The sequence below is a fragment of the Capra hircus genome, chromosome 17, assembly GCF_001704415.2.
Source record: "Capra hircus breed San Clemente chromosome 17, ASM170441v1, whole genome shotgun sequence".
Classification (NCBI taxonomy): domain Eukaryota; kingdom Metazoa; phylum Chordata; class Mammalia; order Artiodactyla; family Bovidae; genus Capra; species Capra hircus.
The window spans coordinates 11,129,377-11,152,663 of record NC_030824.1 but is presented as its reverse complement, the minus strand read 5'-3'; the positions used below and the strand labels follow the sequence as shown (position 1 = coordinate 11,152,663).

At 46.6% G+C, this 23,287-nt stretch overlaps 1 long non-coding RNA gene across 1 annotated transcript in view; it reads right to left on the bottom strand.

Moving 5' to 3' along the window:
• LOC106503025 overlaps positions 1,824 to 23,287 on the bottom strand; it is an 84,346-nt gene continuing 62,882 nt past the window's right edge. Inside the window, exon 6 of the long non-coding RNA XR_001296707.2 lies at positions 1,824 to 2,142. This is a non-coding gene — a long non-coding RNA (uncharacterized LOC106503025). The remainder of the gene's footprint in view (positions 2,143 to 23,287) is intronic.

The following is a 23,287-nucleotide window of genomic DNA, read 5'->3' as shown; positions in this document are numbered from 1 at the left end:
GATGTGTCGTGGGCTTGGGAGTAGGAGTCCGAACTTTTCTTGGGGTCAAAGAGGACTTCCTTGCATGTGCAAATCTGAAAGATAAGCCCAAGCTGAGTAGGAAGAGGTCTCCTAAGCAAAGGCGGGGGGGGGGGGGGGTGCGGTTTCTAAAGGAGGGAAAGAGGGAGTTCCCTGGCAGTCCAGTGGTTAAGACTCTGAGTTTCCATTTCAAGGGGTGCGGGTTCAGTCCCCGGTAGGTAAACAAAGATTCCGTACACTACGTGGTGCAGCCAAAAAATAATAAATATTATTTCCAAAAGAAGAAGGGAAAGGTGAGGGTGGGCTGGAATCCAGAGGACAAGGGCCAGGTGATGTAAACAGGTCAGAGAGGTCTTGGGCGCCTCCTCCCCGTATAACCTCACACTGCTACTGCTTAGTCACTTCAGTCACGTCTGATTCTGTGCGACCCCATGGACTGTAGCCCACCAGGCTCTTCTGTCCATGGGATTTTCCAGGCAAGACAGCAGGTGCTAAATTCAAGGTAATGAAACTCGGAGTGGAAGGAGGAAGTGTCAGCTAGAATAGAAGGAGCCAAGCCCTTCTTTCTTATCTTAACAGCTGGGTGGCCCCTGGGCAAGATGTTTCGCTGCCTCGATTTCCTGTCCTACGCGTAGCATTCGCCTGACCTCACAGGGCATGTGGTACAGAAATGTAACTCAACTTTAATGATACCCCTTTCCTTGTCTCCCTGAGCATCCTGGGAGACATGCATGAAGCCACAAAACCCCCATCATCATCTCTGATCGATTGCTCCTTTAAATGAAAGCGCAAGACCTGTCAGTCCAGCTGGCCAGGGGACCTCACTACTTGCAGAGTTGCTGGAATCACTCACCCTCCATCCCTCTGATCCGAAGGCACTGACTCTTTGAAGTCAACAGCTGATCTCTCCTGGGGATCTTGGGGACATTGGTATCTCCCTGGCCTATCTCCCAAACTATTGGAACAAGCCATGAGATAAAAGGTGGGCGGGGTCTTCGGAGGACTCCCATTCCCCTCCCTGGGCTGGGGGGAAGAAATCTGTATCGGTCAAGATAGGGTTACACGTTAGACAAAAGCATTTTCTGTGAACTCACACCCTTAAGTCAAGGGCCTCTCGAAAATTCAAAATGGCACCTGCAAGTCTGAGCATGTCTGGAGCACTGAAAACGTCTGGGAATCTCTCTCTTCTGAAGCCAAGCGGGCAGCTTCAGAAACTCAGAGACTCCAACTTCTCAGGCAGAGTGAAGGCACAGGCTGGGCTAGCCCACGTGCTCCTCTGCTCATGACCTCTTGGGTGCCAGCCCCACGCGGGGGCTTCTCTTCACCCCTCTTCATTTCCTGGTCTCCACAGTCCAATGGGATGGGGCTGTGCTAAGTCTTTTCAGTTGTGTCCCAACTCTGTAGCCCGCCAGGCTCCTCTGCCCATAGGATTCTCCAGGCAAGAACACTGCAGTGGGTTGCCATGCCCTCCTCCAGGGAATCTTCCCGACCCAGGGATCGAACCTGTGTCTCACATCTCCTGCGCTGGCAGGCAGGTTCTTTACCAATAGGGGGGTAAATGTTCTCATTTTTGACAGATTTGATCAAGTGACAAGTTCGCTACTTGCCCATAGTCTCAGTAAAGAAATGAAAACAGAACTCTTGATCCTGAACACATACAGGTCTTTAGTCTTCAATGCTGTCTTATATATATATTTTTATTTTTATTTATTTTATTTATTTGGCTGCTCCAGGTCTTGGTTTTGGCATGCAGGATCTTTAGTGGCAGCATCTGAACTCTTATTAGTTGCAGCATGTGAGATCTAGTTCCCTGACCAGGGATGGAACCTGGGCCCCTTACATTGGCAGGCAGAGTCTAATCACTGCAACACCAGGGAAGTCCCTTCAATGCCATCTGGATGGCCTGTCCTCTGCTCCCCTCTCCATCCAAAAATTAGATAACCTGGGACCCAAGGAGATCCTTGAAGAATGCTCAGGTGGATGGAGGCCTCCAGGTGAGGGGTCTTTGCTTTGAATGTTAAACCTGGATTCTTGGAGACTCCCATACTACTGGTAGATCGCTGACGTCTTCCATTCTTTGAGTCCTCTTCCAATCTCAGCTCCACTGCTAACCTCGCTGGAGTTCTAGAAGGTGCAAGCACAATCATTATAATTATAATTTGCCCCATTTATTAAACACTCGCTAAGTGCTATATACCGAGCCAAGAGATAGGATATGTATTTCCTCATGGAATGGACTTAAGAACCTGATAAATGATGTAAAATGCGTGTGTGCATGTGTGCATGTTCAATCGTGTTCAACTCTTCGTGAACCCATGGATTGCAGCCCGCCAGGCTTGTCTGTCCTTGGGATTTCCCAGGCAAGAATACTGGAGTGAGTTGCCATTTCCTCCTCCAGGGGATCTCCCCAACCCAGGGGTCGAACCCATGTTTCCTGCATTGGCAGGCAGATTCTTTACCACTGAGTCACCTGGGAAGCCCCAAATTATATTCAGCAGGTGCAGACAAACACTGTTGGATTCCGCTTATAAAAGGTACCTGGAATAGTCAAATTCATAGAGTCAGAAAGTGCACGGGTGGGTGCCAGGGGCCAGGGAGTGGGGGTGAGGAGGAGGGATGGGGACTTAGTGTCTAATGAAGACAGAGTTTCAGTTTGGGAAAATGAAAATTTTGTAAGATGGATGATGAGGGGTTTTACAACAATGTGAGTGTACTTAGTGCTGCTGAACTGCACAGTTAAATATGGTAAAAATAGTATGTTTTGTATTATGTGACTTTTACCCACAACAACAAAAACAATTTAGTGGAAAAAAGAAAAAAGAACCTGGTAAATGGCTGTACCATCATCCTCATTTCACAGATGAGCAGAGTAAGCCTCAAGGGGAAAAAAGTCTTCACCCAAGGTCACAGCTAGTAAGTGGTGGAGTCAAATCTGAAATTCCATCTGGCTGATTCCAAGCTTACAACCACCTCAACACTGCGTGCTTTTCTGCCTTCACACTTCAACCATGGTGAAAAAGATAACACTCAAATCCACTGAAATCCTGCCCGAGGTGCCCTGAGGCCCGAATCAGCTGGCCTGATCCTTTCCACCTCCACCCGAGGCATCAAGGTCCCCAGAGTATCCCCACACACGATGTGTGTTCAGTTGCTCAGTCACATCCGACTCTTTGCAACACTATGGACTGTAGCCCACCAGGCTCCTCTGTCCATGGGATACTCCAGGCAAGAATACTGGAAAGGGCTGCCATTTCCTACTCCAGGGGACCTTCCTCACCCAGGGATTGAACCCACATCTCTTGCGTCTCCTCCGTTGGCAGGTGGGTTCTCTAACCCTAACACCACCTGTGCCCCCGGGTCTTACTCAAATCCTGACAACTGCATCTCAACACAGAAGCAGCATCTCCACATCCTTAACCCCATCCCTGTCCTTAGGAGACTTCTCTCTTCATACGGGAAATGGGTGAGGATGTCAATAACTCACCCTGTTTCTCTTGCTGATTTCCAAGGAGGAAGGAAGCCAACTGAAGTAATAGCTGGGCTCCTTTGGGCCCCACAGCACACACCCTGGGCTTTCCCTCAGGCTATTCCCATTCTGGGAGCTTAACTTGGCCTTTCTCGTGCCTGGAATTCTCCTTCACTGACTAGAGTGGATATCCTGCAGTTGGAATCTAGTCTTGCCCTCCAAGACTTAGCCCCATCTCACTGTGAGCTTTCAGAAGGGGTAGACCCAAGCCTTTAGGGCCAGAGAGAGTTGGATTCATATCCCAGAACTGCTAGAAACCAGCTATACTGTCCTTGTCCCTGTGAATGACACTTAGGGGGTTTGACATTTGTAAAGGTCCTATTGTGTGTTAGGAACTTTGTTACAGGGCACAGTGTTGAATAGAGAAACAAGATCCCTGCCTTCTCATAGCCTTCTTTCTAGTTGGAAGAGAGGGGAGGTAAATAGTGAGCAAGTACGTAGGAGATTTTCAGAGCTAAAAAAGGGACTTCCGTGGTGGCCCAGTGGCCAAGACTCCACACTCTCAGTGCAGGGACTCATGGTTCGATCTCTGGTCAGGGAACTAGGTCCCACATGCCTCAACTAAGACCCAGCACAACCAAATAACTAAATACATTTTTCAAAAAGAACAAAAATGTAAAACGATGAGACATGGCAGATGGCAGGAGGACTTTTAATTTTTATATTCTTTTTTCAGTTCTTTTTTTTTAATTTAAACTTTTTATTTTCTATTGGAGTATAGCTGAGTAACAGTATTGTAACAGTCTCAGGTGAAAAGACAAGGGACTCAGTCATATATATACAAGTATCCATTCTCCCCACCCCCCTGCAAACTCCCCTCCCATCCAGGCTGCCACACAACTTTAAGCAGAGTTCCATGTAGGGGGACCATTTTTAATGCACAGCAAAGGTCTTTCTAAGGAGAAGACATCTGTGTGGAGACCTGATCAGGGAGACCACCATATAAAGGGCCAGGGAAAGAGTATGCAGGCAAAAGGAATGGCAAAGGAGTTTGCTCTGCCTCAAGGTCAGAATAAAGGTCAATGTGGCAGACAGGGAGTAACTTGAAGGAGAGGATGCAAGATGAGGTTGAAGGATGGCAGGAGCCAGATTATAGAAGGCTTTATAGATCATAGCACAAAGTTTAGATTTTATTTTAGTGCAATGGGGAGCACCGAGAGGGCTTTAAGAATTTTTTTCGGTCTTTCACAAGGGAGTTTTAAAAATCTATTAAACTCTTCCAAAGTGGCTGTACCATTTTGCGTTCCCATTGGCCATTCCAGTTGCTCCGCGTCTTTGTCAACACTTGGCATGGTCAGCCTTCTTAATTTCAGCCTTTGTCTTAGGTGCGTAATGAGATATCTTGTTTCTGTTTTCATTTTCCTCATAACTAATGGTGCTGAGTACTTTTGTATGTGTTTTTTGATGGTTCATACATCTTCTTTTGCCCGTTTTTAAACTGGATCATTTGTCTTCTTATTTAATGAGTCATAGGACTTCTTTTAATATTCTCAATACATGTCCTTTGTCAGATAAATGATTTACAGACAATATTTTCTCCTGCCTTTCCATTTTCTCAATAAAGTCTTTCAAACAGCAGACATTTTAAATGTTGCTAAAGTCCAATTTATCACTTATTTTTATTTTATGGTTTATGCTTTTGTGTGTCCTAAGAAATCTGTGCCTACTCCAAAGTCAAAAAGATTTCTTAATATGTTCCCTTCTTCTAGAATTTATATAGTTTTAGCTCTTAGGTTTCATTTATATCGTTTATGTTAAAAAGCATACACTTACCATATATCTCAGCAATTCAACTCAGATAGCTACCCAAGGCAAAGAATCATATATCCACAAAAAGACTTACACTTGGCTGTTCATATCAGCATTATTCATAATAGTAAAAACTAGAAATAACCCAAATATCCATTCTCAAGTGAATAGATACACTGCAACACACCCATGTGATGGAATGCTTCTCATCAATTAAGGGGAACCAACCATTGATTCATGAAACCACACAAACAGATCTCAGAAACGCAGTCCCAAGCAGAAGAAGGCAGACCCCCCTCCCCCGCCCAAAAAAAATCCATACTGGATGATTCCATTGACATAAAACCCTGAAATGATCACGTTCTTCTCCATTGACAGAAAGTACATCAATGGTCTACCTGGGACAGAGTATGGGTGAAGGTGGGGAAGTGACTGAGGAGGTGCTGTAGGGAACTTTGGAAATGAAGAAGAATGTTCTATACCTTGACTGGACTATGGTTACACAGATGCATATATTTACCAAAATTCACTGACCCATACACTTGAAAGGGATGCATTTATTTTGTGTAAATTATACCTCAATAAAGTGAAATTTTGAAAACTAAGAGCAAAACAGAGAATATGTCCAGGGCAGGAACCAGGGAGGAGAGTTAGGCCACTAAGTCATCCAAATGAGAGAGAAGAAGGTGGCTTGGTCCCCGGTGGAGGAAGCAGGAAGTAGTATTGGCTGGTACAGGTATTATTATGTTGTTGTTGCTTTTCTGCCTTGTTTTCCCATGAGCCAAGGACAGGCTGTCATCTGTAAATGAACTGACTGTTGCACCCTCTCCACTGCCTGCCCTCTTCTCTGCTGAGTCATCTTTCAAGGTTATCATGGGGAACAAAGTTCTTTCATCTGGACCCTGCAGAGCTGACACACACAATCAGGAAACCATGTCACTGGTCAAGGTAACCAAGATCACCTGTGGTGTCACCCCCAGGCTCCCAAGCCACTCCTCATTCTAAAAATGGCCTCTAGTCTTGCCCCTACTCTATCTCTGTAAACAGAAAGACTTGGGTTTGGTTTTTTGTTTGTTTCTTTTTGCTAATGAAATTCTCTTACCTAAAATTTCTCAGTGGCTCCCCATTTACCCTGAGAATGAATGAGAAATTCCCTACATAATCTGAGCCCAGCCAAACTCCATCCTCATCTCTCCCTGCTCCCTTCCCCAGGATAATACTTTCTTATCTTTCAGAATTCAGCTTAGATGTTGCTTCCTCCAGGAAGTCTTCTTGGCCTGCCCCTCAGGTGTGAATCAGGTTTTCCTACTCAGTACCCTGAGAACACTTTTTCTGTCATCAGAGCACTTACACACAGTGCATTTTTATTGCCTGTCAACTTGTCTATTGCCTCCAGATGGCAGGGGATATGCACAGGGGTTGGCACACCTGTGGTTCATATTTGTTAAATGTCATAGGCCATACGACCTTCAGTGCAGGAAGGAAAGCCAGGATTAGAAGCCACTACTGGCTGACTCCAGAGACTGTGTTCTGTCTATTGCTCACACAGATGCCAGAGGAGGCACAAGAGTCTGGACTAGCAGGCCCCAAAAAGCCTAGTGCCCAAATGTGCAAGGACCTGGAATAGCAAACACGCCCAAGCTGTCCTCTCCCACATCTGTAACAGACATTACTAATGGATCACAACACTCACTGAACCCAGGCTCAGATCCAGGCCCTAGCCAGTCTCTACCAATCGATCCAAGCCAGCACCGATATGTAGTATAAACGCATGCGATCTATTGTCCTGCATCCCTCTTTAGCAGGCAAGGAGGATGAGGCTGGGGAGGGAGCTGGTTTCCCAATACACATGTAAGTTCAAATGAAAGCAGGGACAGGATCTTCTTCTCCCAGTTCCGTGCTGTTCTCCTACACCTCCTGGCCTCTGAAGATCAGCTCCTCATTCTGTGTGGTCAGCCTACCCTCAGGAGGTCTGGAGAAAGAAGTCTATCTATCTGTGAAATTAGACCAGGTGACTCACGGAAGTCTTTGAAGACAAGAATAACTTAGAATGGCCCAGGGGACTGTTTTCCCTTTTGTAAAGTTGTTCGGAGGCAACTGCAGCCTCTCTCTCTTTCCTGTGAGTCTAGCCAGCTCCCTGCAGGTCACGTGCTCCTCACCATCATGGAAATCCAGTACCCGGGTGTGTGGACTGCAAATGGAGAAAACCGGAGACCTCCCAAGACACACACTAAAACACAATGTTCCACTTTCTTTTTCAAAAAGAAACTTTTTGCTTTGTGATGATTTCAGATTGGCAGACACAGTGCAAAGATGATTCAGTAAGCAACTACACTCCAATAGAAATTAATTTAAATAAACACATAAAATTAACAACAGAAAAAAGCCAGATGATGCAATAATCCCCATTTACTCTTCACCAAGCTCCCCCTGATGTTACTACCTTGTCTTACAATGGGTCCCCAAAATGAAGAAACTGCTATAGGGACATTATAAAGAACTAAACTCCAGAGTTTATTCAGATTTCACCCATTTGTTTCCTGTCCCAGGATCCAGTCCAGGAGACCCCACGGCTTTGAGCACTTTCCCTTTTTTTGATAAATCCCCTCTCTGACTTTCCTTATTCTAGAAGCTAATTTCTCCTGGCACTCAGATACGGATGTTTACTTGTTGCTTTGCTCTGCTTCATTTTACGAACTATGGTTTAGGGGTAGGCTTCACCTGATTATTTCTAATATTGTAAATGACCCTTCTTCAGCACATTCATTTTTCCTCTTTCAGTTTTAAAGTCTAGTTCACATCATCAAAATGGCCACTGGCACTTCCTGGAAAACTTGGCAGAGTATTTTACTGTATTTCTTAAAAAAAAAAAAAAAAAATTCTGCTCTTTTTTTCCAGCCCCCACCCTCCACCCCAAACTTCGTTTGTTCTTTTATGACTAAGGATATTTATCTCCTGCCTGCTTTAGAAGTTTATGGGCAGCTTTTCCTTTGAATTCCAGGCCAAGGTCAGTAGCCTTTTGACTGTGATGTCACAGTGTGTTGCCTTGGTTACCACTGTGACATCATCAGACAAACCTGGGGGCCCAATGGAGTGGTGGGGAAAGGCTTTTTGAAACAAGCTCTTTCATCTGCAGTTTGAGAAGAAACTGCCACTGCTTTAGGAAGAAGTGTTGAGAAACTGTGAGAAGCTAAAGGAAAGAGTTAATAAGATTTACTACCTTCCCCCCAAATGCCACAGACCCCTAAAAAAGTCAGGCCACAATCAAAGGCTGCAGACTTTTGAAGGGGAAAAAGTTAAGGGAACAAATACATTCCTAGAAACCGGAACCTTGTGTCTGTAAAAAGACCATCAGCCACAAGAAGAAACACACACACGTACACGCACAAATGCACACACGCACGTACACACATACAAATTGACTATCAACCAAATTGCCCCGAGATGGAATGTATTTCATGAGGTGTCTCCGGGTCTTTAATCTAATCTAATCTGTCTCTCCCTCAGCATAAAAGCGAAAGCAAAGAGAGGAATTACAAGTCAGGAATGCTTGGTTTAAAAGGCTTTTTCATAAAAGGAGAAAACAAAAAGAACAAAAGCAGAGTGAACACTCAGCAGACAGTTTTCATGCCATTAAAACAGCATCTTGAAAAATGTTCATCTTTTTTCCCTTAGGGTCAGGGGAAGCAAAGAAAAAAAATGTGTTTTTATTGTGAACATGTGTCAAGAGGACTCTGTCGCATAAGCTCGGTACCCACAATATGTATATTTGTGTAGTAATTAATGCGAGATCAGAGACGTACATTTTGCCAAAAGGCCATTGTCAGCATGGGGTGTATTATGTGGGTCAATAATCTAGTTTTCCGAATGCAGTGTACAAGCCCGTTCCTTGTAATTAAGCGCTCTGTCATCTAACGACAAAGCAAGCAAAAGTGACTCCCAGACCGGATTATACCTAAAACACGGTTTCCAAATGTTTCTTCTTGGCAAATCTTTTAAGGAAACTCTATGCAGAAGGAATGTCAAGACATCTGTAATTAGATCTTGGAGGAAATGCTGGAAGACTGGGGGCCGGTTTTTATTTTGTCTCTCCAAGAAACCCCATGTAATTCTCTGTCTTGGCTGTCACCGGGCTTATCCATCATGGGTCCTTGATAGTCTGTCTTGGCCTTGCCTGTCTCCTGGGGTCTCCAGGAACACTCCTGTGACACCCAGTTTCCCTTGCAAAGTTGACTGAAGCAGCTGTGAAAGCAGAAATGGGGGCATCCAGTCTTGGACTACAGCCGGGCTTCGAACCCGGTGAGAGGCTTTTTCTGAGGCTTTCTGCTTCATGAGGGGTCTGGACGGCTGATGAAGAAAGCAGGATGGAGTGTGTTTTGTGGGCCCCAGGGCTGCATTTTGGAAGACACTTGTATGGCAAGGAAAACTCATTCATTTAAGCTTCTCGGTGGGGCCGCAGGGAGGTTCGTGCGTGGTGGAGCCTGGGTGCATACTCCCATCCGGTTCGGAGAGACGTGGGTCTGCGCCTGTCTCCGGTTTTACACGGTTTTATGTGTTGCGTATGAACACGCTTCCGCACGCCTGTGGGTCTCAGGCATGTGTGGTAAGCATGTGATGCCTCTCTGTGCATGCGATGGGGCATTGTCGGGGGGGCTGTCTCCAAGCTTGTTGCCCAGTGTCTTTCAGTGGCTCCTATGTGTCGCCCCAGGCAAAGGGGAGGGGGTTTAGAACCGCGAAATAGCCTGCATTCACCATACATCATATTCTCTTTTCCAACCAACAGGCTATCTGCAGACCTCTCAGCTCTTTATCACCCAAATACGATCTTAGGGTGTTCGAAAAGCAAAACACATCGTAAATCTCCAAGCTGGCTAGAACCTGGAGACTTTTAAAAAAGAAAGAGAGAGGGAAGCGGGGGAGGGAGGCAGGAGGGGGCGAGGGTGGCCAAGGGGGCATTTTGACGAAGCACTCCTCCTTCACGCCAACGTAGAAGCAATTTTCTCTTGGCACTATGTGGGTTCAGTCCTAGTGTTTGGGGTTTCTGCTCTCCCCCGACACCCTCCCCTCCTCCACTCTAACAGTCAACAGCAGATGTGTTCCGCTTTATAAACGCTGGCCAGCTGGGGAGGCCGCGGCCAGCGTCCACACGCCTCTTCCAAAATGCTGGTGCCCAATGAGGCCTCTGGGAGGAGGAGGACTTGGGCAGCGGGGGCGGTCTCTCAGACACATCTTGAGGCCTGCTTGTTTCCAGAAACTTCCTTGGGGTTCCCTGAAAGGGGAACATTCAAGGACCTAGAGAACACCTACCGCCTCTGTTTGTGGCATCCCCATGGCTGTGTGGCTGTTCCCTAAGACCTGGAAATGGAGCCTTCCCTGGTGACTCGGTGGTAAGGAATCTGCCGGCCAATGCAGGAGACACAGGTTCAATCCCTGGTTCAAGAAGAGCCCGCCACTAAATGCGTGCACCATAACTATTGAGTCTGTGCTCTGTAGAGTCCAGGAGTTGCAACTTCTGAGCCCACAGGTCACAACTAGGGAAGCCCACTCGCCCTAGAGACCGTGCTCCGCAACAGGAGTCACCGCCATGAGAAGCCCTCGCACCGCAACTAGAGAAATGCTCGCACATTAACAAAGACCCAGCACGGCCAAAATGAAAATAAATAAATTTTTAAATTATTTTTAAAGTAGTAAAAAGGAAAAAAGACTTGGAAATGCCAGAAGGACCATAATCTGGAGTCCTCTGGATGGAGATACGGCTGGTATGGGTGACAAGGATTTAGGAAAGAGGCTTGAGACCAAGCCTTGAAATGGGTGCAAAGAAGGGAGCTTGATCATTGCCCATGTAAATGATGTTTTTTTTCCCCCTCTAGAAGATTAAAAGGGCTATTTGTTTTTAGAAGTCTCAACTGGGCCTACTGGTTCATTTCACATATCAGTTTGCAGCGTGTTCCCCTCCGCAGGGCTGCCCCGGAGAACACAAAGGCAGGAAATCCAACACAGGCCCGGTGACATCTCTGTTTGGGATGTGTGTGTGTTTGTACAGAAGCTGACAACTTCTGTGTGTGTTGTCCTCAGTCTGATCATTGCCTTGCAGAGTTGTTGTTTCTGCAGCTTTAGAAACAGATGGAGGGATTCCGTAAGAATCCTTTAAATAAAGCTGCTCATAAACTGTCCACTACAGGGTTTGGGAAGGAGATGAAACCTGTCCCATTTGGATTTTTTTTTTCCCTAAGACAGTCTTCTCTGATTCTCCAAATGTGTTCACTTAATATGTTTCCCCGTCAACACACACACTTTTTGATTCAGGTGTGAAAATACATAGAGAAAAGCACATATGTCATAAGTGTACCCAGCATCTAGATTAAAAAAAAAAAAAAAAAATCCCCAGAAGTCTCCGTGGTGGTCTTTTCCAGTCTTTGTCTGCTTCCCACTCCTCAAAGGGCAATCACTACCCTGTTTAGCATGGCCTGGTTTTTGCACCTTGTTGGAGTGGAATCGCACAGTCTCACACTTGAACCTGGCCTCTTTGGTTGAAAAAGAAGTAAGGTGCGTCCCTGCTTCTCTCTGTATCTGTAGATCAATGGTTTTCAACCAGGCAGTGTTATGCCTCCAGGGGACTTGGGGCTGTGGACGTTCTTGGTTGTCAGCACTGGGGTGCAGCTACTAGGCCTGAGTCAGGCATGTTGCTGAGCACCCTACAATACACAGGACAGTCCCCCACATCAGAGGATCATCTGGCCCAGAAGGCCAGCAGGGATGAGGTTAAAACCTCCAGTCTAGATCAATCACAATCAGGACTGTTCTTTGATTCCTCGGAAATACCAGTTTTAAAGCTTCCTGGATGTTCACGCAGGCACAGCGGAGTTAGCCTAAACTAAACTCCAAGTTCAAAGCCTTGACTCAGAGGCAAACCTCTAGTTCTATGGCCAAGGTGGGGGCAGGGAGAGTAGTGAGGGACTGGGGGCAGAGACAGGAACTCAGTGTGCACTCAGTCAGCTAAGTCACTTCCCACCCTTTGTGACACCATAGACTGGAGCCCGCCAGGCTCCTCAGTCCATGGGGATTCTCCAGGCAAGAATACTGGAGAGGGTTGCCATTTCCTCCTCCAGGGGATCTTCCCCACCCAGGGATCGAACTTGTGTCTTTTGTGTCTCCTGCATTGCAAGCGGACTCTTTATATCACTGAGCCACCTAAGAAGCCCCCACGATGCCTTAACATTTCCTGGTGACGAATTCTACCTTAGAAGGTCTTCACAAGTCACCTGCGCTTCTCTGGCAAGCTGGGGAAGGAAATGACAGAAGCGTTTTGACGAACAGAGTCCCACAGAGGCACACAGACATAAACAGACAGCCGCACAAGTCCAAACATATACCCACCACGGCTCTGAACACACACACACGACACTCACCAGCAGGTCCACGCTCAGACAGAGAAAAAAAGTCTGAAGTTGTTTTTAAAAGGACCCCTCTCCAAGTCCAACTGTTTAAAGCAATAGTTGGAGAGTAAGCTTGGAGAAGGAAATGGCAGCCCGCTCCAGTGTTCTTGCCTGGAGAATCCCAGGGACGGGGGAGCCTGGTGGGCTGCCGTCTATGGGGTCGCACAGAGTCGGACACGACTGAAGCGACTTAGCAGCAGCAGCAGCAAGCTGGGGGAAGGGAGATAAACTGGAAAATTGGGATTGACACACACACACTCTAAATAAAAGAGTAACTAAGAAGGACCTACTGTGTAGCCCAGGGACCTCTGCTGAATACTCTCTGATGGTCTATATGAAAAAAGAATCTAAAAAAGAGGTGATATATGTATAACTGATTCACTCTGCTGTACACCTGAAACTAACACAACATTATACCAATTAAATCAATTATACCCAACAAAAACTTAGGAAAAAAAAAAAAGATGACTGCATTCAAGAAAACCTAGTCAAGACCTCGTCTGTCTATCCCCGGGGCCTCAGCTAGGTTTCTCAGCCCCAGCCCTACTGTTGTTTTAAACTGGATAATCCTTGCTGTCATAAGCATTTCAAGATGGTTTTGGCCTCTACAAACTAGAGGTACCCCATCTCATGGTGTGTCTAGATATTGTCCCATGGCCCATGGGGACATTGCCCCCCGTTGAGAATCCCTGATGTAGCCCAGTGCTGGACTCACAGAAGCAGCCCCCGTGAAGTGTTTGTTGATTGAACAAGTGAACCACTTCTATTCTTTCCTGAAAATAAGTGAATGCTCGTGGAAACTCAGCCAACCTCTCCTCTTCGAAAACTACGTGTGTGTGTATGTTTGCCTACTGCTTTTTTGTTGTTTTTTTAAGATTTTTTAAAATTTGGACCAAAGTCTTGACTTTGTTACACTATTGCTTCTTAGAAAACAATAAAGTTCTGCAAAGTAATTATCCTTCAATTCAGTTCAGTTCGGTCTCTCAGCCGTGTCCAACTCTTTGTGACCCCATGAATTGCAGCATGCCAGGCCTCCCTGTCCATCAACCAACTCCTGGAGTTCACCCAAACTCATGTGCATCGAGTCGATGATGCCATCCAGCCATCTCATCCTCTGTCGTCCCCTTCTCCTCCTGCCCCCAATCCCTCCCAGCATCAGAGTTTTTTCCAATGAGTCAACTCTTCGCATGAGGTGGCCAAAGTACTGGAGTTTCAGCTTTAGCATCATTCCTTCCAAAGAACACCCAGGGCTGATCTCCTTTAGAATGGACTGGTTGGATCTCCTTGCAGTCCAAGGGACTCTCAAGAGTCTTCTTCAACACCACAGTTCAGAAGCATCAATTCTTCGGCACTCAGCTTTCTTCACAGTCCAACTCTCACATCCATACATGACCACTGGAAAAACCATAGCCTTGACTAGACGGACCTTTGTTGGCAAAGTAACATCTCTGCTTTTGAATATGCTATCTAGGTTGGTCATAGCTTTCCTTCCAAGGAGTAAGCGTCTTTTAATTTCATGGCTACAATCACCATCTGCAGTGATTTTGGAGCCCAGAAAAATAAAGTCTGACACTGTTTCCCCATCTATTTAAAAATAAATTAATTAAAACGTTTTTTTAAATAAAAAAAGAAGAAAGCTGGGAAAAAAAATACTGCTTCTGGTTTATGTTTTGGATTTTTGGCCCTGAGGCATATGGGATCCTAGCTCTCCGACCAGGGATCCAACCTGCGCCCTTTGCTTTGGAAGGCAAAGTCTTCACCACTAGACCACCAGGGAGGTCCCTACCTACAGTTGCAAATGTAAACACAGACTTCCCTGGTGGTCCAGTGGTTAGCACTTTCACTGCAAGGGACGCCGGTTCGATCCCTGATTGGGGACTCAAGACCCCACAAGCCTCATGGTGCGGCCAACAACAAACGAAACAGAGATGGCCCAGGGCTCCATCCTAGGCCAGGGACAGCTGGTCTCCGAGGTTCAGGCTCGGGCGGGATAACGAGGGTCCTGCTGGGGCAGGGGTCCTCACTGCCATCATGACAGCCCTTGAAGGAGGGGCCCCCAGGGAGATGCCTGTGCCACATGCGGTCTGTTGTTTGACAGGGACATTTAAGCACTTTTCCGGACCCTGATTGGGTTTTAATTGTGTTTGGGATATTGCACTTCCACACACAACGGCTGAATTCAGAATCGTTTTCACATTGCCCTTCTCTTCTCTCTGGCTTGTCTTCGGAGCTGCAGTTGGCTGGGGGGGTGGGGTGGGGGGTGGAGTAGAGAGGACTGATCTGCGTCAGAAAGTGCGTCTATGGAATTTTCCACATGTGAACCCATTGGAGGCTTCCTTTAAGCTCTGAATTTCCCAGGATTCGCGGGTGTGTGACGAGGCTGGGACGTGGGACTTAGGTGTAGGCTAAGATGTCTACTGTCGGCAAGGAGAAGACAGTAATTCAAGATTATACATTCATTCAGCAAACATTCTCCAAATATCCAGCACTGAGTACAAAAGATAATAAAAGGGAGGGACAGGGTAGGGGGAAGATAATAAAAGATGTTTCTCATCCTCAAGAAGCAAGAGAAAGGGTAACAGCTCATTCATCAGTTATTAAGTGTTAAGCATTGTTTTCTTCCACTTTGTAAACATTCACTTGAAGAACCTTCAAAATAACCCTCCAAGGTAGGTCCTCCCAACTTACAAGTGAGGAAACTGAGGCTCCAAAAGATTCACAGTACTCCTGTTTATGGTTCGGATATTTTGACTCCGAGGCATGTGTGATCTTAGCTCCCAGACCAGAAATCAAGCCTGCACCCCATGCATTAGAAGCCAAAAAGTCTCAACCACTGGATCATCAAGGAAGTCCCCCAAAGGGCATGATTCTGAAGCGACAGAGCCAGGACCTAAAGTCAAGTGGAGTCTAGCAAAGATTCTCAACTGGGGGCAATGTGAGCCCCCAAGGTACATTGGCAGGTGGAGGCAGGGGAGGCTTCCCAGGTACTGCAGTGGTAAAGAATCCACCTGCCAATGCAGGAGACACAAGAGACACAGGTTTAATCCCTGGGTCAAAAAGATCCCCTGGAGCAGGAAATGGCAACCTGCTCCAGTATTCTTGCCTGGAAAGTTCCGTGGACAGAGAAGCCTAGCAGGCTACAGTCCATGGGGTTGCAAACAGTGGACACTAGTGAGCACTAGTGAGCACACACGCAAAAACAAGCACACAAGGCGCCAGCTGGTGTGTTCAGTCCGGCAGCCTACAGCCTCCCAGCAAGGAGTCAGTTTCTCCCTTAGTAAACAGCTTAGGTCGCACTGAACCTAAGCTGTTAATGATCCCTTAACCAGAAATGGAAGGACTAATGCTGAAGCTGAAGCTTCAGTGCTTCTGCCACCTGATGCCAAGAGCATCAGTGGAGAAGACCCTGGTGCTGGGAAAGATTGAGGGCAAGAGAAGAAGGGGGAGACAGAGGATGAGATGGTTGGATGGCATCATCGACCCAATGGACATGAGTTTGAGCAAACTCCTGGAGATGGTGAAGGACAGGAAACCCTGGCATGCTGCAGTCCACGGGGTCACAAAGAGTCGGACACAACTTAGGGGCTGAACAAGGACAATGACAAGCCAGAAATGATCTTATTTCTTCCTGTTACACCAATAAAGTCATAATTTCATATGCAGTCCTCTGCATTTTCTCAAGTCCATAACCATCGGCTCCATCCTGGCCCTGCATCATATTTTTGTGTGCTATCTTGGATGGATCATCCACCTCTTCTGGCCTCACTTTTCTGTCTGTAAAATGGTATTTAATTATATCTACCTCCGGCACTTTGGGGCTTCCCAGGTGGCACAGCGGTAAAGAAACCATCTGCCAGTGCAAGAGATCCCAGAGCCTCAGGTTCAATTCTTGGGTCGGGAAGATCTTCTAGTAAAGAATCCACCTACCAGTGCAGGAGACCCCGGAGACTCGGGTTCAATCCCTGGGTCGGGAAGATCCCGACTCCAGTACTCTGGCCTGGAAATCCCATGGACAGAGGAGCCTGGTGGGCTACAGTTCATGGGGTTTTGAAGAGTCAGACACAACTCAGCAACTAAACATAGCACAATGCAATCATATGCAGAACACTCTATCAAGTGACCATTGCAAGGATTAAGTTAGCTAGTAGATGGCATATGCCCTCCCTCGGGTCATGGCACACAATACCCTCACAAAGGATGCTAATTCTTCTCCTTTTTATACTTCTGTCTTTATGACCTCATTTCTTCCCCCAACTCCCACCCTTGCCCCAAGTTTTGTTTGACAAATAAAACTGGGAGGATAGGTTCCTCTAGCTATTTCCATCCTGTCTAGACCATGGATTCACTTTGGTAAACAAAATCATGAAACAATCCTCATGGATCCAGATCTGGCTGAGCTGCAGAGTCACAGAAAACCTGATCACAGACTCTCTCTCAACGTTATATTTCACCTAAGGATCTTTTGGGTTGCAGAATTTTTAAAAAATGAAATAAAATCCTCCCAAGAGAAAATGGAGTGTGTTCCACCTCAGTGGTATTCCATGAAGCAGAATTCTCAAAGATGCAGGATCTTTTTCGTTATTGTTTATTTGTTTTATTCATTTGTTTATTTTTGGCTGCTGTGGGTCTTCAATGCTACGAGCAGGTTTTCTCTAGCTGAGGCATGACAGGGCTACTCTCTAGTTATAGAGCCCAGGCTTCTCATAGCAGTGGTTTCTCTTGTTGCAGCACTCAGGTTTTCGTAGTCACTACACACAAGACTAGCAGCCCTGCAGCATGTGGAATCTTCCCAAAGCAGAGACCAAATCCATGTCACTTGCACAGGCAGGTGAATACTTACTCTCTGGACCACCAGGGAAGTCCAAAGACGCAGGATCTCAACGCCATAGAGCGTCTCCTCTGGGGGAAAGTATCCCAAATCAAGAATCAAGCACAGGCCACTGAAGAGATGCCCCCTGGAAAAATCTCACTCGGGCCATTCTTTATCAGCTCTGATTCTATCACGTCTGCGGAATCACTATGATTTACAAAGACGCCCCACTGTCCTCCCCCTATTTGGATTTCACAAGCACAAATTACGCCAAGTGCCTCGGCTGGAGGCTGGGAATTCAGAGAAGGAATTCCTGGCCCCAGAACTGCAGAGCCCAGCACTGAATCCATCTTCACACAAGCAAGTCCTTCCAACAACCCAGCACTTAACAGACTAGAGAGCATCTTGCTAACACAGGCAAAGTTGAGTGAAAAGCCAAGTCCAGCCAGTGTTGTTTTAGTCGCTAAGTCATGTCCGACTCTTTTGTGACCCCAAGGACTGTAGCCCACCAGGCTCTTCTGTCAATGGGATTTCCCAGGCAAGAATACTGGAGTGGGTTGCCATTTCTTCCTCCAAGGGATCTTCCCAGTCCAGGGATCAAACCCAGGTCTCCTGCAGCTCCTGCATTGCAGGCAGATTCTTTACCACTGAGCCACCTGGGAAGCCCCAGTCCAGTATGGGGGAGTCTAAATGTGTCTCCCAACCAAGAGGCCAGACAAAAAGGAGAAGAGTTGGGAGCAGGGACTGGAGGTTGTAAGAGGCAGGTGAGGTGCAGGAAGTCAGAGTAAATGGGTTGGGAGTGGTTAAGTAGAGACAATACCCCCAAACAAGGCTATTCTCAACAGGTTTCTCCCTTCCTGCCTCTTACACATGCATGCTCAGTTTAAAAAGGAGAAGATTCACCTTTCTGGCTTCTTGGTAGTCCATGGGGCACAGTTTGGGCTAGAAATTGTAAACAGAGTTCTGCCGGGAGGATTTGCGAAGAGTTTCGATTTCTCATCAAGGAGAAAGGCTCAGGAAGAAAGCTTTCTGACACCATCCCTGTCTCCTTCCTGTCTGAATGCAGATGTGATGCCTGGAGCTGAGGCAACCATATTTGAACATGAAGAAGACAGGCACCAGCAAAAAGGCCAAATGCTAAAGAATGGACTGATAAAAGACAAAACCAGATCCTCATAAGGCAGTCCACCTCTGAACTATTCACATAAGAGGAAAACAACAACAAACACCCTCTCCTTGTTTAAAGGACTGTTAGTCAGGCTTTCTGCAACCAAAGGTCATCCTGGGGATTCAAATTTCTTTCTTGCTATACATGGCTGTGGGTGTGGTACACCTTTGTTTAATGGGCTGTGAGTGGGACACATATTCCACCTGATAAAGTGTTTGCGACACATCAACTAATCTTTGAGAAGAGGTCTTTGTGAACAACTAGAAATAATCCAACTGCCCAGTGGCAGGGATCGTCATTGTTCAGGCACTAAGTCATGTCCAACTATCTTTGACCCCATGAACTGCAGCACACCAGGCTTCCCTGTCCTTCACTATTTACCTGAGTTTGCTCAAACTCATGTCCACTGAGTCAGTGATGTCATCCAACCATCTCATCCTCTGACACCCCCTTCCCCTCCTGTCTTCAATCTCTCCCAGCATCAGGGTCTTTTCCATTGAGTCGGCTCTTTGCATCAGATGGACAAAGTATTGGAGCTTCAGCTTCAGCATCAGTCCTTCCAATGAATATTCAGGGTTGATTTCCTTCCCATTGACTGGTTTGATTTCCTTGCAGTCCAAGAAACTCTCACGAGTTTCTTCTCCAGCACCACAATTCAAAAGCATCAATTCTTCAGCACTCAGCCTTCTTTATATATGAGCTAAACCTTGGTGTATCTTTATAAAGGAACACAATTCTACCCCTAAGAAATAATGGTGCAGAGACTAATTTATTGGCAGGGAGAAGTGAATTCTATGTTAAGATTTTTTTTGTGATTGTACCAAATAGCACTTTTTGTTTGGCTGCACCAGGCAGCTGGTGGGATCTTAGTTCCCAAACCAGGGATCAAACCAGATTCCCCAGCAGTGGAAGTGAATAATCCTAACCAGTGGACCACCAGAGAATTCCCTATATTAAGAATTTTTAAAGCAGTTATCAAACAATATGGGAAAAAGTATCTAAAAAGATATTCACTTGAAGGTAGATAGTGGTTACAATGTGCTTTTGTTGGTGGTAGTTTTGTTCTTTTCCATATTACTTGAATATTTTATAATAGGTATATATAATTTTGTGAATAAAAGCTGTCATTAGCAACATATGCAATCTCTTTATTTTCATTTAGAATTCATATACCATATCCAGAAGACTGGAAAGATATATGGTAATGTATGAATACTAAGCCCCATGGGTTGGGATTACAGGTAATTTTTTTTCCTTATCTGTCTTTTCTACTTTTTTCCAGTAATGAATATATATTACTTGCTCAATTTTTCAAGTTTTGTTTTTGAAAAGCTACTCCTCTCATTATCTTTGCCAAAGCCTCCAAACCTCCCCTTGGGAAATATTTTAATCCAATCAAGATCTTCTGGTCCCAACAACAAACTCCAGGACTAGTGTCCTGTGATTTTAAATAACTAGGAGGATGTAAAATCAGGAGACGGTGGAGTCCTCAATTCCTGGTCATCATCAACTTTCCGAAGCTGGAAGCCTCAAGAACTCCCTGAACTGCTTAATCCAACCCGTTGCTATTGCATTTAAAACCCCAAAGCAAAAGACACAGGGTGATAAGAGGGAAATCCCACCTCCTGATACCAGAGATAAGAAACTCTCCATCCCTTCTCCTCAGAGATAAATCATGCTGACCCACTCTCCACGGATCCCTTCTTGGATGAAGGATCATAAAAATACGGCAGGCCAAAGCATTTGGGCAAGTTTGATGGAATGACAGAATGTCGGGAAAATATATGATCGATTGAGCAGAGGTGGCTGTCAGTTTGGGGGCTCTCTGGAGTTCAAGCACGCCCATAAAAGAACTCAACATCCCAACGACTCCCCTGAGGAGAAAGAGATCTCCCTTCAGATCCAGCCTGTCACCTAACATCGGTGAGCCGGCGTCCCCCAGGGGAGCCGGGATTGGTTTTATCTGCGCCTGTAAGAGCCAGAAATGGAAGAAAGGAAGGCCAGAGGGGTAGACAGAGGGGTCTTCTCAAATGATGTAAGGCTCCAGATCTTCCCCTCCCACCCAAGTCCCTTTGGTGCCCTAGGGGTCCCAGAAAAGAGCAACCACGGAAAACAAGATTCCCCAGGTCTGAGGTGGGAAGGAAGACAGAGGGCCCAGTTGCCGCTGTCTCACAGGACTCACGCACAGGGCCCCCAACATGTGTCACCTCAGGTTCACATCAGCGCTGCTGATCAAAAGAGGCAGCTCACTGCGTCCTGCCCAGGCTTCTCCATCCCGGGAGGATTCAAAGTCACCAGACTTCGCGGCTGGTGTGGCTTCCATTAACCTGGAGGTTGGCGCTGTGGAGACTTCTCCAACAGTTGAACATCAAACATAATGAATCATGAGAAACCAAGAGCTTGGGCCAGCCCAGTGACCTTTAAAGCAAGATAATACTATGCAAAGGGAACATAGCTGTAGCACCATGAAGACAAATGGGATGGGTGCATGCGCCCTTCAATTTCCACGGCAGACAACAGTCTGCAGTGATCTGGAGATGGGAGTCCCTTCATCCCTTCCCCTGCTTCCTCCAGCCTCCAGCTTCCTCACTGAGCCAAGCACACTTCTTTCTCAGATGAACAGGGTGGATGATGCTACATGACAAAGAGCATGCCCAGGGCTCAGTCGCTCAGTCGTGTCCAACTCTTTTTTGACCCCATGGACTATAGCCCACCAGGCTCCTCCATCCCTGCGATTTCCCAGGCAAGAATAGTGGAGAGGATTGTCACCTCCTCCTCCAAGAGATCTTCCCGACCCAGGGATCGAACGCACGTCTCCTGCATTTGCAAGCAGATTCTTTACCACTGAGCCACCAAAGAAGCCCCACACGAGATGCAATTGCTTAAGAGGGCCTTTTGCATAAGGAGATCCTTGTCTGTCCCATGGTTTACAGCATCAAAGCCAATGTCGGTCTTGGTTTCCTGCCCAAATAAGTATCAATACGCCCTTCTCAGAATCCACCAGGGTTCTGAAACATACTAGATCATCTAAAAGATTGTGTATGTGTGTGTGTGTGTGTGTATGTGTACACACACACATTCACCCCTTTATTTTTCCCATTCTTCAGCTTCTGCGTTGCCCCCAAGTTTTGCATAGAAATAGATACAGGGTATTTCAAGATCTAGACCAAATTCTGACTTCAAGAAATCAGATCCATTTCAGGCAGTGCCTGGGTTCAACGAGAGGCCAGTCTACCCAGAAACGTAAACCAATTCCAGTCAGGGCTAGGTGAATACTCAGCAGACAGACGTATTGGCCCCACATAGGCTCAGCTCAGATGCACACACTGGAACATGCACCGCACACTCACACACACACACACGGGCACACGCACACACATGCATACACACACTCATTTTGGGCCCGGCTGTCATAAAACTTAAGACACTTATATGGGGGTGAGAGGTCAGGAGGGGAGAAACATTATTTTCTGTTATTAATTACACCTTATCCATTCTACATGCGCTGCACTCGTCTTAGATAAAGTTACAGTTCCATTTTATTAGGAAGCCTCCGGGATCATGTAAAGGGGGATTCTGGACTGAGACAAAGGAAATCGCAGGATGGGGTGCAAGGAGCAGGGAAGGGGGGGCAAGGGGAGCTCATTTGTTCTGCTCCTCTGAAGCCCAGCCAGTCTCCTCCTAGGCCATTTCCAGGACTGAATCTGCACATTCTTGAAATAGCTCGCTCTGCAAACGCCAAGTGAACCTGGTTGCCAAATCAACGCGGTCGTTCATCGGAACTATAGGTTTCCTGAAGGGAAAGACAGGAGGTGAGAGAGAGAGGACGGTGAGCCAGCTACTGCTGGGCTCAAAGAGAGACGTGAGGCCAGCTAAGTGCGGGGAACTTGGAAGTTCAAGTCCATATCCAAGTCACCGGTGCCCACCCCGCAATGGGCAGGCACTGGAGAGAATGCCCTCTTTGCTGGGAATTCCCACCAGTGAGAATAAAGGGTGGAGATGGAGTGCAGGTGGGTGAGGCAGATGGAGGGCCATGGGGTTCAACAGGAGGAATCTCTGGGCCTCTTCACCCTTGGATGACAAGCAGAGAAGAAGACTTACTTGTCTACCATGAAAAAGAATAAATTGAGACTCCCCAGGGGGCACAGAGGAGATAAAATGGCAGCACAGAAAAGAGACTATCTCATTTCCAAGAAGCAGCCAGAAAAGATCCAGGAGGACAAAACCTGGATTTAAATCCTGGGCCAACTCTTTCCCTGGGCAAGCGATCCGTTCTCCCTGAACCTCAGTTTCCCCCATTCGAAAACTAGGAGAAATCACATCAATAATAACACAGATCACACCACTGTCACTAACAGCAGCCACGACATTACAAGGGCCGTGACCGTCATCAGAGGAGTCCGCCCTTCCTAAGGCACTTACTATAACATAATGGGAAGCGCATCAGAGCCATAAATCACTGTGCAGATATAATTTATTGTTATTAATATGATCTGCCCTGTCTTTCTCCAGCTTCCCCCCCGCCCCCACCCCCGGCGCTGCCAGGAGAGTCTGTGCTCTGTCATCATGCACTTGAAGAC